Here is a 17,142-nt window from a genome sequence, read left to right as displayed (position 1 = left end):
AAAATCCACTGGGTCAAAAATTTAATTTTCCCATAAAGAAGTTCAAAGAAAACTAACTTAATAAAAGGTCCATATACCATTTGAATGCCTCCAAAATAATGCTCTCCTGGAATCTGTCCAGTTGCACTTTCATGAACACCCCAATGTTAGAAATTTACCACTTTCTAAAACTCTTAATTTTTAGACAGCTCTAAATATTACAAACTTTTTCTCCTTTTGAATCAAAATCTTACTCCTTATATGTCTTTCCACTGATACAACACTATTTTCTAAATATTTGAAGATACAGCCTTACCCTGATTGGCAAATATATTTGTGTGTATATGTATATACATACATAACATGTTTGTGTATTGGCTATCTCTCCTACTAGATTATAAACTCCAAGAAGTAAGGAAACTCTCTGCTTTACTAAGTAAGTATCTGCAGCACATAGCATAGTGCCTGACACATAGCAGTTTAATCACATAAACAATGATTAAATGAATACATATATTGACACATAGGGTATTAAACTCTAGAATAAATTATTGAATGAAATTTTAGCATTCTTTTCTCTGTAGATTTTTTTCCTTAATTGGATCAAAGTTATGTGATCAATGTTCACATAACTTTCTAAATCAGTGTAAGAAAGCGAGACAGATTAGGTGCCCTCTGAAACGCCCTTTCAGAACTTTGATTCTATAAAAAGCTGACAAAGATTATCTGTAGTGGAAACATCGCATTGGGAAATCAGAAAAACCAGGTTCCAGACCTGGGTCTGCCACTATTTCTGTGCTCTTCAGCAAATCTGGCTACTTCTCTGGTCCTTGAGAATTCATTTATATAAAGTGAGGCTTTTGGATTCTACTATATATACTCCAAGGTTTTTTCCTGATTTAAAACTACAAGATTATGGCAGGGGGAGGGGTTGAATCAGGTGTAAATGTTATAATAAAAAGAGAAAATATATAAAAATAGAAAAATATTTGAAATGCCTACTCATTGTTTTGATTATATCATTTCTTTAAACTTCACATTTTTCTTCTTTTCTAAAGTTATTGTGTATCTACAATAAACTCCTTTTATACCACATTTTCACTTTGCCATATCCCCAGTCATTTGAAATAAAACTGCCCTGTAATCTTCAACAAAGTGGCTCTTCAAATGAAAGTACATTGTTGTTTGTTATGATTTTAAATCTTATCTTTCACAAGAGGCCTTTCTCTTAGTATAACAAAACTTTCTAGCTGGGGCTTTTTATAGTTTTAGAGTGCAATCTATAATGATACTTAAATTATTGATAATTAAGATAAATTATCACCAACTACTAATCCATTCTAGAAGCAATAATTCAGACTAAGAAACTGAAGTAAACAAAGAGCATATAAAACATAATATATATATATATTCTGAATATATATATACATATATATGCTTACTTTGCATGATACCTCTTATTTTAAAAATAAAAAAGATTCAATATGTTCCCATCCCTTTCCAACACTGAGTTTTAAAGACAGATTCAAAAGAAAATATAAGGTAGCTATTGCATAATACAGTACTCCTCCTTTGATTTGGTCATCATATTAAACACATCCGTAACCTTCAAGAATAGGAACCTACTATTCATATGACCATAGCATGTCTGCTGCCTGTATTACCATATTATTAGGAAAAAAGTCCATTTACAGATATATTTTCTGTTTCACTCAAAAAGGGATTATCTGAATTCTTCCAATACAATTAATGTTTTCATGAAGCTTTGTCATTAATCAGAAAATTAGAAGAATGCATTGTTCAATACTCACCAAGCATTTAACATCTAATTAGTCTTATACTGATGTTCTACAGAGGCAACTGAGCTCTGCAGCTGGGACTGCTGCATAGGCTATTCCCACCCTACCCTTAAGAAACACATTTTCTTACATAGCAAAGAGCAAAGAGAGATTTTTGTAAGATAAATGTAATAGAATGTTTCAGCCTGAATTTAAATTCCAGAAAAAGACACACTTTAGCTCACATTTGTTTAGAAGTTAGAGTTTTTTCTTCAATTCAAAGGTACAAATATATGAGTATGTGAATGAATTTTTCAAATTTTCTTGAATGCTAGATCTTTATCTCATTACTTAATAAAATTTCTTATCAAATGGAATTAGAGAATCATAGAAGGCTACATATGGGAAATCTGAGAGATATTCAAAGAATGCTATGGACGTTACAGTGTAATTTTAATGATACAATTCTAAACTTAGAGAGGTAGGACCTACTTAGGATGTCTAGATAGAAATAATTTGAACCAAGACAATTCTTTAACCAGCAGTCTGTTCAGCAGAATGAGTCTACTATTCTAACAAGTATGACTGGACTTCCCTGGTGGCGCAGTGGTTGAGAATCCGCCTGCCAATGCGGGGGACACGGGTTCGAGCCCTGGTCTGGGAAGATCCCACATGCCGTGGAGCAACTAAGCCCGTGAGCCACAACTACTGAGCCTGCGCGTCTGGAGCCTGTGCTCCGCAACAAGAGAGGCCGCGATAGTGAGAGGCCCACGCACCGCGATGAAGAGTGGCCCCCACTTGCCGCAACTAGAGAAAGCCCTCGCACAGAAACGAAGACCCAACACAGTAACAAATAAATAAATAAATAAATAAATAAACCCAAAAGTTAAAAAAAAACAAGTATGACTGAGATGCAGTACTATATGGTTAAAAACTCAGCTCTGAAGCCAGAGCGTATGATTCAAGACTTGTCTGATTCTTAAAAGCTGTACAGCCTTGGTCAAGTCACTTATTTATAAACTAGGGATAAGAGTAGCACCTTCTTCTGGAATTACCGTGTATACTAGATGAGAGAATTCATGTAAAGTGCTTGGCACAGTGCCTGGCACATCGTGAATGCTCAACTTTTTAATTTTTAAAATGTCTATAGATCTCCACAAAGAGTAAAGACCACAGGGGAAAGTCTCTATCCGCTCACAGTATGCTCGTCCATGACAGCTCTGCAGGGGCACAGCCTTAATACAATGATCTCCAGGGTTAGCAGAGGGGAAAATACAAATAAGAAACGCCAGGCATGCTCCCCACTTTCCTCCATCGCTCTCTCTTCCTGCTATCATCAGCTTCTCTACACGGCAGATCATTACAGGAAAGGGGGACCTCATGCTTTATGAGGCCAAGTTGCAGAAAGCTGAACAAAAGCCCAAAGAGAGAACAACAGAGAGAAAGGTGAGTCTCCTTTCTGATATTAAAAAGAGCTGAGATTCTTTTATATATGTTATTGCTCCCCAGGGCTCTCTCCTTGGTGTTTATACAAACACTTTTCCTGGAGATCTCATCTAGTTAGGTTTCAACAGCAACATGTACACTGATGACTCCCAAATCTCTATGTCTAAACCATAATTCTGTCCTGAACGCCCAACCCAAATTTACCACTACTTATTTAGATTTCCTCTTGAGTATCCCAAGGGCACCTCAAACTCAGAATACTTAAAATTAAACCAACTATCTTCATCTAAATAGACTAGAGTAGCTTTGGGGATCTCACTGTATAAACAGCACCAGTCGCCCAAGCCAGGACCTATTCTTGACCCTTTCCCTCTTTGGCACATTCAGTCTCCAGGACCAATTGGTTCCATCTCCTACCTCTAAATTGTGCCTTTTCTTCCTTCCTTCTTCCAACATTTTTTGTCAAACTCTTGCCAATTCTCACTAGCCCTCTAGCTGGTCTCCCTGGTTTCCTATTCTGGATGCCATGGAACCTCCCCTCTATAGTGCCACCAAAGGATCTTTCCAAATATCAGAGGAGGCTAGGTCTGAAGAGGGTCCTCAGAACTAAAAGCCTGGCAGTGTATAATAGGCCATTAATTTTGTTACAATTCTTCTTAGAGTGGCTATGAAAGTGGACATAAACTACATAAAGAAAAAGAGACTTTCTTTAATGTAACATAAAGATGTACTGTTAACTACAAACTACAAAGGGTTTGAGATTTTTTTATGCTACTTGGAAGCCTGCCATATTTTATGGATGCTGGCAAAAGACATAAGACTCCTGGGTCAGAGGACTTGTTACATAGCAAGAAGCATGAACATCACTTTCGAGTCAGTTCCCTTTGTCCACAAGTCCCACAGGTGTGATACAAAGCAGCCCATATGTATGTTGCACATGCATTGGTTTGTGGAACCTTGAGATTAGGAAATCTTTTATGATGGGCTACAAGCAGACATGCTCTTTGCCTTGAAGGGAGACATTATTTTTATTATGCTGGACAGCAAGCAAATCTGCCCTGTGATTCAGAGGAAGACATTATCTTCCAAGACTGATCACTTTCTAAACATCCTTAAAAAGATATTATGGAACAAAAGGGTACTTGGTGTCTTGAGAGACCCAGGGAGAATTTTCTCCCAACAGATAGGCTTTGAATTCAAGCCAACCTCCTGGCACTCACTAGTTGTATGATTTTTACCAGTCTCTATCAGTTTCCTCACCTGAAATTGAGGATAGCACTTATCCCTAACTCACAGCCATTTTGAACATCAAATGAAATCACATGCATGAAACTGTTTTATAAACAATACAGCAGCATACAAATGTTGTTATTATTTATGCCTCTAGAACACACCATAGTTTATTATGAAGATAAAAAATACAGAATTTTAGAATAACAAAATTAAAGATCAATTCATAAAACACTTAGTAACCCCCTGAATATTCTAGGGTAGGCTTAGGTAGTACAAGTTGAAGAATAAAACACATTTCTAGATCAAGAATTTCATAGTCTAGGAAGGAAGCAGACAGGGCAGTGTCTAAGATATGTTCAGGGGACAGAATAGAAGCACAGAAGGATGACCTATGGTCATCACTGACTTACAGAGCTTAGAGAGATCTAAGTAATCGTTAAATCCAATCATCTTATTTACCACTGAGAAAACTGACGACAAAAATGTTCAGTAACTTTTTTCAGGGTCGAGTACATGTAGGTGAGGTCAGAACTAGGATCCATTCGTTCTGGCTTTTAGTTTGGTTTAAAAAAAAAAGAAAAAACATAAAAAAAAAAAAAAAAAAAAGAAAAAACAAAAAACAAAAAAACCTGACAGAAATTTCTTATTCCTGGACAGAGTTTTTACAAGATCAAGAGGGAAAAATTGGTTTGGCACCATACATCTTTCCCTCCTCTATAGTTTTCCTTTAGTTTGTTGCCATTTTACCTCTTTGTTCCCCAAGAATTACAATGGATGTATTCTTTGTCTTTTTCCTTCTCTCAAAGGTCAATTATTTCCTCTTTTTTGTTGTATAAAAATTCTAGCTAGAACGAACTTCCCTTCTGACCCTTTTTCTTCCCTTTCACTCCATCTGACCTCCTATCTAACACCTTTTCCCCATCATATCCTACAAAATGCTAACCCTGCCACCTTTATAATCCCTGATTGCCAGTTATTCAGTCTGCTTTTTGCTTTCATTTCACTCCAGTCTGCCATACCATCTACCCAGTGAACTTGAAGCAGATTTCACAAAATACAAAATGAAATATTAGCCACAAACCCTGAGGCCCATTTTAAAGACTAGAGGTAATCAGCTGCTAGGAAAAGATACTAGACAAGGAAGACCATAACTCACACAGTCTTCCCAGAAATATAACAGAAACTTTGCTCCAAGGTAAAGTTTCACCAATATACAATAAGCTTGATTTTAATTCTACTTATTGATTTTGAAAATCTTTCAGTACTATACAGTACCTAAGTTTTTCATTAATCTCATATTTGAGATTGGGTTGGGAAAGAAGCATAGATCTATCTTTTTCAATAAGTTCCACAGTATCCCTAGCTCAATAGCCTTAGATCTTAACTATAAAAGTATGAGTGTTTTTGGACAATCAGAGAAAAATCATATCCCTTCAATTTAAAGTCTGTCCTTTGACTCATTAAAAAGTTCCAAAAATATACCTTATATTTCAAAGAGTGAAGACATTATACTTAAGGGTTTTGAACAGCTTTTTAGGTATACAGGAATGCTAATATATCCAGTTTAATGCAATCTTTTAAAATAAAGACAATGCAATAATACAACTTTAAGTTTTTAATGATATAATGAGTTGACTTTTTTTGGTTTTATAATACACATGAGTTTTCTTTGTATTCAAATACAGTCAAAGAATTTTAATTTTGTGAAATTATCTATGGTGCAAGCATTTAAAAGCTTTGCTTAACCCAGAAGGACTAAAATAAAATCAATACTTGAATACATACTATCTGTACTAAATAGCATTTAAAATTAGAACACCAGTAATTTTCAACATCACTGAAGCCAAGAACAATGATATCACAGTCAACAGTGTTCCTGAAGGTGAAATAAGTAAATCTGGTTCATGATAAATTATGAAAATGGTAATTATGTAGATAAGAATAAATGGCTTTAAATTCCCTAATGAATGATAAGTCAAGTCACTGACAAGAGTAATCAAAATATATTCCATATGTGATTAACAGCATCTAAATTTGACGTTGACAAATATTATTTAATTCAAACAACAGTAGAATCACAAGCATATGTAGTCTCTAAACCTCCAGGTTACAATAAATTGTAGAAAGAATGGGAATATTGGTCAGCATGCTCATTTTGTTTTTGCCCTTGCTGTTTTGCCTAGAATGTATTTATTTTTTAATGCTAATATACCTTTCAGGTTAGAGATGGAAAGTGCAGGTCAAAATAAATGCTCTCTCTCTCACACACACACACACAACAAACACACAATTAGAATGACAGTTCTTCATAGAATACTTCCTCACACACTGAAGAAACACACAAAAAGACATTCTATCAATATGAACTACTGATCATCTTCCCATTAAATTAATTAAGTACTGTTATGTGCCAGAGACTGTGCGAAGCACCAGGAATCAATAGAAACATGTTAAACATGGTTCTGCCTCACAGAGCTTACAGTCTAATGGACTCCGTAAAATCAATTCATATCATTACTCAGCTATAAGCAAAGCTCTTCAATATAATAGAAACTTCCATTAAAAGCACTTAAAAGAACCTGAGTAAGATTTAATAGCATTACTATTACAAACTATATTAATCATACAACTTGCAAGAAAACAAACTGCTTCACTCTCTCAGACTGACATGTCTAAATTTAATCTCAGTTTATAATTAATATACCACAATAAGAAAACATGCAAGAATTTCCAGGGCGTTGATAAAACTGGCAACAAAACTTTTTTGAACTGAGCTTGTGACACGAGACCCAGGTCTTGTCTCAGTAGATTAGAGTCACACATCTGAGCTATGACACTTCTGGCATTAGTAAAACTGGTTTAGTGAAAAAACTATTAATAAAATATGAAGAAGTTAAACTCCCTAAATGATAAGTTATTATGTCTTCAATACTAAATTGAACACTTATGAATTCTGTGCTCAGATTAAAGAGCCTTTGAGAAAAGTGTTTGGAGTCGGTGGCCAGGTTTATGCTGCTTACTACAAGGAGAAACCGGTCTGAGAAGTAAGAATTGGAGGCTTCCAACCTTTCTGTGTGCATGAAACGAAATTCAGTGGTAAAGAAGCTCTCTAAAGCCTTGCGACTCAAGTACCAGACTCATTAGCCTTCACCCAGGAGCTTGTTAGACATGCAGAATCTCCAGGCCCCACTGCAGAACGTGCATTTTAGCAAAATTCCCCCAGATGATTAGCGTGCGTATCGAAGTTTAAGAAGCACCGATCTAAAGGGATAGGTTTTACTGAACTGTAGAGCCATTCCAAATATCTGGCATAAACTTAAACTTCTGTATTCCCAGCACATCTCCTAAACCCTCCAAGGTACCACCAACTTCAAGGTGAGTTCAGCAACAATAAGTGAATCAGAAGAAAACTAAAAACAGCGGTGAGATTGAACCACTCATTATTATCATTCAGCATCTCCAGCTGAGCCTTTTACAGTCAACCACCCTGGCTCCAGATGCAACTGGGGTTGGAGGATTGTGCCTACAGAGGACAGAAGGGCAGGCATACACATATCTCCCTAGCTAGCTGTCTTCACACATCCCTCTGTCAACAGTGACACAGTCATGTTGCAGGCCCTTAGCCTGCATATGGCCCACAGATATGTCTGCTGGCCCATATAGTATTTCAAATTTGAATTTAATACCATCACTTATAAATCTGAAACTTTCACATTAAAAAATCTGCACATCTAAGTTCTCTTCTACAAATCAGAAAATCTGGCAACACCAGACCCACATTCCACCATGGCAACAAGTGAAGCCAAGGTTCGGCTATCCCACTCAGAATGTTGGCCAGAATCTCCACTATTCCCTACAGTCTCCCCAACACTGTAGCTGAGGCTATGTGTCAGTTGCCATTTGTCATCTTCCATTTGGTCTGCTTCATTCATTCACATTCCCGGCCTGAGTCCTATAGGCATTTGAATTTGCAGCCCCTTTAAAAGGCTCTAGGAAGCATCATGTCACTGATCTCAAGTCATTCAGTCTATCTGAATTTCTTTCTTTCAGGTATATAACTCAGGAAAAGGAGCTATTGTTTGTGTCACCCTTAGTTTGATCATCGATCTTGTGAGTTGGAATCAATCCACTAAACTACATTATTACCTCACCTTAAATATACACTGTGATATTTTTCTTCACAACTCATTCCAACTCAGACATTTTAACTATTTTAACTCTTTTCAGAACTGTACTTCACAGTTATAAACAAGAATTAATAGTAAGAGCAGATATAGCACAAATACATTGTTGAACCATTCCTCCAGATTCATTTCAAAACTTCAAGTATTATACTAAAACAGTAAATTCTGTATCTTTGTCTTTTTTGTTTACTGAAATACCCCAAGCACCTAGAGAGTGTTCAATAAATACTAATTGAATAAATGAATGAAATTCCGCAAGGATTATAAATTCTCTAAAGTTCATATGCAGATTTTGAATGAATGTGTTTAATTATCAACAGGTATAAGAAGATTATTCATTTGCTAATTAGTTCTATTTGGGTTAATCAACCAAACCATTTTATCTCAGTGACTATGAAAACCAGCAGTAGAGAAGAGACATGTAACCTCAACAAGCCTAAGACTCATGGCCTATCACAACTTGTTTTGCAACAAAACAGCATCATGAAAACTAGGCAAAATGGATAAACAGAATAAGAGTTAGTCTGATTCAATTTTATGTCCCTACATCTATAGTCTTTAGTCATCATCATAATCATCATTAACATCATCATCATCATCCCAATCATATAAAGCTTAACTTTTACCAATTGCTTACTGAAAAGCATTTATGGAACTTTTACTGGTGTTCCAAGAACTTTTTGTGCTAGATGTCCCTTGACATTCTGAATAAAGGTATGTCCTGGAATACTGTTATACTTCCCATACCATGATGTTTAGTAGGTCAGAATACAGGAAAAAATTACATTTTTAATTATCTTGAAAATTTGACTGAAGAAAATATATTGCTGAGAAACTGAGGCACAGAGAAATAAAGTGATTTTCTTGTGGTTACATGGTTATTTATTGGTAGAGTTAGAAAAGCATCTCCAGAGCTCTCACCACTGCACCACATTGGTTTTACAATAGTCATTTTCAAAATTCATCTGCTAACCAAAATGCAAGCCAATGAATTTTAACCACTCAACAAATGATGTGATGAGCAAATATATCTTCAAATAGCAAAGTCTAAATTTTGACCCAGTTTTGGTGTATTTATAAACACACAACAATCAATCTAAAAGGAGTTTGCAATAATGCTAAATATGTATCTTAGCAGGAAACTACTGTGATACAACATTTCAAGAACTAAGCCTGAAAAAAAAAATAGGTTAGAATTTTCCTCGAACTTAAAGCTGCCCAAAATGGGGCCTCTGTTTTCTGGAGTATGAGGTTTCAATGCCCTTTCACTCTCCCCTTTGGCTTTGGATTGCTTGACTTAAAGGTGGATCATCTACCTCCTTTCTCCTTTTATACCATAAAAGAGAGCTAAAGTTAGAGCTGTTTCGCTCAATTCAACTCAACTTTCTGAAGAAAATACAAACAAAAGCAGGACCACGTCACTGCTACTGATATGTCTGATGGCCATTCTAAGGAGGAATTTACTGAACTCTTCAGCACCAACAAATTTGAGTATGCCATCCATCATACACCTACAACAAGGAAAACTGAGAAAGAAATGGTAACAATAACTAGGTTTTTCCACCTTAAATGAATTTGGAACTGTCATAAACTAATATAAATTAAAAATATAAGTATATATGTTGTTTTCCTCAAATGATCTGAATTGACCACTTCTGAATTCTTCTGATCTGAACAATCACAAATTTGCTACATTGGTCCATAAAGCTGTATTATTTGAGTAGACCCAAGTATTAGGGCTGTAAAAGGCCTGCTCTCTTGAAGAACCCATTCTAACAAAGTCTCAGTGTTCTATTAATAGGTTGAGGTTTTGTTATTAAGATTCCTATGACCACATAACCCATTTTTAGTTGCCTGACTTTGCTTACTCCAATCCATCAAGACAAAAAATATGAAGCCAGAAAAATGCAGACGAGGACAAATAACACACCTTGCTTTTCTTATATAGATGGTCTTTTTCATAATAGAGCAGGAGAGAGAAAGCATATTTACTTCCTCCAATATTTAAGTACAATTCTCACTGGAATCTCCAAGAAGGATGTTAAAAAAGGGAGAAAAACTCAGCCAGAACCAAATAAAACCATGGCACAGTTTTTACATATAAATAATAATTTTCAGTGGTCAGTTTTTTTGCACGAGAAATAATCCATTTGTATCCTCATAGCCCAGGCCATTCTGCTTGAAAACTTTAATTCCAAAACACATATACACTTTTCCAAAAATCTTCTGTCACAGTGCCTACTGTGGATACCTTCATGAATTCACTTATAAAGAGGGGCATAATCTGCCAGCTCCATAATCTGTTCTGTATTATTAAACTCAACAGAAAGCTCCATATGCAACGACATGAGGCCATAGGCAATTAACACTGCAAACTGTAAGGTTTAGAATCTTTGCATGCACATGCATGCAATTATACAGTGACTAGTTCATAGCAGCAAAAAAAAAAAAAAAAACTCATAAAAATATTTAGTAAAACAAACCTTTGCACTCTCCGGGCTTTATGTGAAGAGTTAGCTTTATGTAGCACAAAGATAAAAGAGCAAAGAAGACTTGTTTGGCAGATTGTCCCCATTTTGTCAAAGTACTAAATTCAGCCTACCATCATAATTGCTAAGAAGGCAACATTATCACATTATCCAATCTCTCTGTAAAGAGTTTCCAAAATCTACTGTGTAAAAAGAGCATTATAAATATAAATTTAATTGATAATTATGTTTGTGCTATTGCTAGGGGAAAGGGAGATGTACCTTTGCCAACTGGCCATTCAGGGGAAATCATAAAATAATTACAGGTACTACGGAGTAATTTAGGAGACTGAAGGAAGTGATTAAAAGGACTTTATCTAATATAAGCATATAAACTATGATTCCCTAGCTATATTTCATACCCCATAGGGATAATTGTGAATAAAACAGAATACTCTCCTTATAGCTTATATAGTCATGTCTCATCTGAATCCCAAGTTACCTGAAAGTCTTATATTTTTCAATGGTAATAATAATCAATTGCCTAAATATGCTAGATTTTCACTAATTCCGTTGACTAGGTGGCCTAGTTACAGCACAGGATGAAATCCAACAAAGACATGTGGTATACACATTGGAAGTGGGTGCATTTAGGAAATTTAACAAATTTGGAGTATACTATCAATATGTTTCCGGAAATTTTGTAGATACCATTTAAAACCAGAATAGTATGCTCTAATGTAACACACGGTTTGTGTTTTGACTGTGGAGGCACATATTTAATAAAGACAGAATACAGATATATTCACTGTTTAAAATGTGTTGAGACTTCTAGTCATAGTGTCAATAAACACATCCCAAAGCACCCCTACATAGAGGACAAAATTGATTTTCCTTTTTTTGCATTTGTAGCCTAATGAATAAAAATATCTCCGAAAGAAAAACTGAAGAGAAAAAATACTGCCTGCAACAGTGGCTCAAAGAGTAAAACTCAATTATAAATGACGTTGTTAAACCATGGTTACCCAGTTGCACCGTAGGTCAAATCATGTAAAATAGTGAAAAACTAGGTACCTTAAAAATGTAGACATTTTTTTAAAAGTCATTCCCTCCCCCTTCAATACTAAACCAGTATTTTACATGGATCCCATTAAAAGCATATATATGTATGTATGTGCATATATATGTATAGAAGTAGAGATTAGATTCATATTGCAGAGAAAAGTATTTAAATACCACTTTTCTTCACATTCCAATGAAGTCTAACCATTCCTCTTAAAATTTCTGTTAAGAATAAGCAGAAGATAAGAATTGTTAGCTATATTTCACTGACAGGGCACTGAATCACTGTGCCAAATGAATAGAATCAGATTTTCTAAAAATTACCCAACAAATCAGTGGTCAATGACAACTAAAAACCAAAACTAATTTCTAGGTCTCTGTTTGCTAGGCCCACCTTTCCACCTCCCCTGTTTCAGACTGCACTCCAAACCCAAAGTAAAACTGTTCTCTAAAAAGACTTACAGTAACTCATTGTGAGACTTCCTCCTCTTCCAGTGGTACAGTTCCATGTGCTCTAAGTAATTCAAACTAAACCAAAGAATTTTCCAACAAAATAGCAAAGTCACCATATTACATGGCATTAAAATCAATGGTTCATAAGCAAGATACAGGATGTGAAATGCTGTGCAGGTATGTGGACCAGACATGAGGTTGATTCGGCTGGCTTGGCCTTCATATCTAGCAGCAATCTGTGTTAATGCGTTTCTTCTCTTTGTTTTGATGGAGCCCTACTAACAACAAGTTGATGAACTGCATTTGTAAATGTCAGTTATAGATCAAAGGGGGCAATGTTAGTTGCTTATTTTACTTCAACTTATGGTTTTTCACCTAGAAAACAAAACTGCATTGCACAGTAAAGTTCCTTATTTTTACTTGACTCTTCAACGAACAAAACAGCTGCAGAATAATGCGATTTAATGAGGCATTCCTAATAAAATACTGGAGAAGTAAAAGCAGGGGCACTGAACTGTTTCTGGTTGCTTCATCTTCTCAAATACATTAGAAATAACTGATGACACTTTGGAACATTCCTAGTTTGGGACATGGATTAAAGAGGCAAATGCCCATTAGTTTGCTGCCACAGCTGAACTTAGGCAGAATCTGACAGTACCTTTTATTAGGGCCCATGATAAAAAACAAAACAAAACAAAAAACAAAAACAAATGTCTGGAAAATGCTGGAGAGGCACATCTTACCCTACCTGTATAGGATAATCCATAACCTGCAATTAGTGATAAATCAAACTTAAAATGCACTTTCAACATTTACATATTCAAAAACACATTGTAAAGGCTCATCATTAAAATACTACATTAAAGATACAGAATCCAGGACGACTAAACCTTTCTGATATTATACAAAATAATTTCCATAAAGTCTTCTATCACCCCCTGAATTTCATCACTTCATAAATTTTTAAAAAGGAAAAGTGGCCATGTCTAAAAACAGATCTTTTTACAGCTGTTGTCATCACATTTTTATAACTCGGTGGTTAGTAAATACTGTAATGCAGTCTCCAAGCAATATGTACCTTTTTGAACATAGATCCATGTCTTCGTAGATCCATGAATCTTCACTCTCCAGTTTGTCACTTAAAATGGCTAATACTTTTCAGATTCAAAATCACACACACTCAGAAAGCTTAGGTTCCTTTTTAGCACAACTTGTAGCATTACATGTGTTTGCTTTCACGTCGAGGTTTTTTGGTTCTTCCGTAAGAGACATATATCATAGCACTATGTATAAATATGTAAATTCAAGCATCCTAAACTACAAAAGTGTATTAAAGGCAAGAATCAAGATTTCAGTCTCAAAAAATGCCTGATTTGAATAAAGCAACACACTAAAACTGTGTTCTGCCTCTTAAAAGTCACTGTGTCTAAGCAGTTGGCAGTGTGACACTGCTTTCATAGTATTATGTCTATAAATAATGCAATCTAATTTTTTTCATTGAAAATTAAGAAAATGAAAATAAAATAAGCTCCAGTGTGGTTCGTAATGGCCTTTCAATGGCTACAGATGGTTTTAAAAATTAGGACTCTAAAAAGGTCAGTATGCAAACAACTGACCCAGGAAGAGATCCAGAATAGAATAAAGTAGGAAAAGGGAAGATTAAATGTGTCTGATCATTTTTAAGGATATTAGGTGCCAAATTTGAAACCGTAAAAGATTCACCAGTCTGAGAGTACATGCGCAAACATGGGAAGGCTGGAATAAATACAAATAATCTTAATGCCCTGGTTTTTAAAGGCTTTAGAAGTGTTTTCAGAATCCTTTGCTAGTTATTGCCATTTAGGACTTTACCCAGAAATCTTAAATTAATTACTCATTTGTCTTAACTTACATTGCCTAACAGAGCAGTTTTAAAGTGTTAATTGATAATAGTCTGAATGTTGATGTCTCAAACAATCTAGTTGGGGAAGACAGGAACCAGATAATTATCATGCAGTCAATAGTCATTAAAATTCATCCTGTCATGAGTAAAAGACCCTTATACACTGACTGCTTTGGGGGTACTTTTCAGAGCAAAGGTTGCATCCAGGTTTGTTTGGTTTTGTTTTTTTCAAGAATGATGTTTGCAAAATTCAAGAGGGCATTTAACACTCACAAAAAGAAGATATTTTCTTTTCTGTCTTATTGCCACAAGCCAAACTCACCCAGCACCAGGTGAAGACAGGCTAGCTATCCACTGTAGTGACTACACCTGTGATTCCACACACTTCAGGCAATCGTTTAACACTTGCTCAGGAGGTGGAATACTGACTAGAAAGCATCACGTCTACCACGGGACTCTGCAAGCACCTACAGTTCCTCCTTTTCAAGTGGGGACTAGATAGCTCAGCCTGCAGTTCTAGGAGAAATAGGGCAATGGATCTCAAAGTTTCCTTTACAAAGGCAGTTTCTGGAAATAACACGTTCCCCACTGACAAGTGAAGATCAGTGGCTTAAAGAAAACACCTCTTGGTGGAACCTGGCCTTTTGGAATAGAAGGGGGAAGGGACAGGAAAGCAGTGGGGCAGAAAAACCGTGTACTATTAGCAAGATTCTAGAGGCATCCATGAGGAAATAAGTGAAAAACCGTTAGTTTCTCGAAGCTGTTCTTTTTCTGAAATCTGTTCCTAAAATGATGCTTGTCCTAAAGCTCTCCCGTAGTATCCTTTACTGAAGCTTTATCTCACTCGGTAGTAAAGCGTCCGGTACCAAATCTAAATAAACCTTTACACAGATGAGGCTCCAGAACCTATCAAGAAGATTCTTTATGAAAATGGTTAGAGGTGGAGAAATCAATAGCCTCATTGAAACACCCACCCTCTACAGACAGGCCCGAGAATTAACTAATCAGAAGTGGATAGAAAGTGGGGGTTTCAGAAAGGCGACCTGACGTCCCATTGATCCTCCCTTGAACGCGACCCCCAACTTCTTTTTAGGAGTCCAAAATGGTTACCAACCCAGATTGGTTTGGTCGAGGGATCGAATTAAAACCCACTTCAATCCTCGGCCGGGTCGCTCGTTGTGTTAAGAGAAATGGGGCACAGAAGAGAGGGAGGGCAAGGCTCTCGGAACCGCCTTTCACTTGCTCAGATCCCCTCTCGGCGTTCCTCTACCCCCGCCCCTACCCTGGACGCCCAACCAGCATCTGCTATCACCTCTCGCCTTCCCCGGGCGAGCTCCCTACAGCCCCCGACCCCCGGAGAGGGGAGGGCTTCCGGGCCCCGGGTCCTCCAGCTGCCGCCCGAGTCCCCAGCGCCGGCGGGAGGCGCGGCTGGCACCTACCTGCAGCCCGGCTTCCTGGTGGCGGCAACACCTAGCGATACTCCTGCAGCTTCCGCGGGCCCGCGCCAGCCTTATCGCTCTTGCATCGCTTCCAAGATGCCAATCCGCCGTCACCGTTCTGGGGCATAGGGAACCGAAGTCTGGTGGTGTGTGCTCGTGGAGGGCGTGTGAGTGTGGCCCCGAGCGTGCTTGTGTGAGCGCGCGCGCACGCGTGTGTTTCCTCCTCCGAGAGCAAAGAGGGTTCAGGAATCTCTTGACATCCAAACTGGAATCCCCTTGAAGTGGGTGGAAGGTGGCGTACGGGAGCCTCGTTTACTTTCCTCCTCTCGTTTTTCACAAGTCAAAGTAATCAAAAGATTTGTTTACTGGGGAAACGCCGAAGTTCCGCAGCCCTCGCCAGCGCCCGCGGTCGCCAGCGGTCCTCGCCGGATGCGCGCGGTGCGCTCAGCTCCTCCCAATGCGAGAATCAAGGCGGTCTTGCAGCAGTTACCGCTCTTACTCCATCTCTGGTTTGTTTGCTTTGAACGCCGAGTAAAGACTTTTCCTCATGCCACACGTCGTCTCTGCCTCTCACACATACACACACTCACGCATCCTCGGTTCCTTTTCCCCCGCCCTCCCTTTTTGCTCTCTGGGGAAAGGCAATTGGACGGAACAGTTCACCTTCAGAAAAGCAGCCTCCGCCACGTACTTCTCCAGTTCCCTGGCTTTCGTAGGTCCCGGGTCTCCGTTGTGCGAGAGTTGCTGGGGAGGTTCGGGGTAGGAAGGAGGAGAGGCTCTGAGCTCGGCAGTCTTCCGCCCGCGAGACGCTGGAGTTCCTCCGTCAGGCGCCCCTGTTCCCGCTTTTAGCAGATAGGTCCCAGCTGACGCCCTCTCGGAGACTTGGCGCCAAGTCCACTTAACAGCAACTCCTAGCCAGCTGCAGACCCTCAATCCCGCCTCGAAGTGCTGCGGGCAGAGCCCCACGCAGCCCAACCGCTGCCCCTCTAGGCATCGTGGGCTGGGAGGAAGGGATAACCGCCGCTGTCCCCCTGTCCCCAGTACGGTGGCACAGTCACCGGCGAGAAGGTGCGTGTTCCAACATGGAACACAAGCGAGCAGGTGCTGCCTGTGTCAGTTCGCTAAAGGAGGGGAGGGAGATGAGGCGGGGGAGGAGGCCGGGGAAACAAATCCGCTCACCAGAATAAAAAGAATTAAGCGGTTTAGTAACAGAAGTCT

The 17,142-nt window shown here is 38.1% G+C and overlaps 1 protein-coding gene across 1 annotated transcript in view; it reads right to left on the bottom strand.

The window, feature by feature from the left end:
- Window positions 1–16,048, bottom strand: part of TAFA2 (TAFA chemokine like family member 2) — a 535,691-nt gene extending 519,643 nt beyond the window's left edge. Inside the window, exon 1 of the mRNA XM_007179730.2 lies at window positions 15,925–16,048. The gene's annotated coding sequence lies outside the window, so the exon portion shown is untranslated. The remainder of the gene's footprint in view (window positions 1–15,924) is intronic.
- Between the last annotated feature and the right edge of the window lie 1,094 nt (window positions 16,049–17,142).

The sequence above is a fragment of the Balaenoptera acutorostrata genome, chromosome 11, assembly GCF_949987535.1.
Source record: "Balaenoptera acutorostrata chromosome 11, mBalAcu1.1, whole genome shotgun sequence".
NCBI lineage: Eukaryota > Metazoa > Chordata > Mammalia > Artiodactyla > Balaenopteridae > Balaenoptera > Balaenoptera acutorostrata.
Note: the sequence above shows the minus strand (reverse complement) of the source record. Positions and strands in the feature narration are given on the sequence as shown.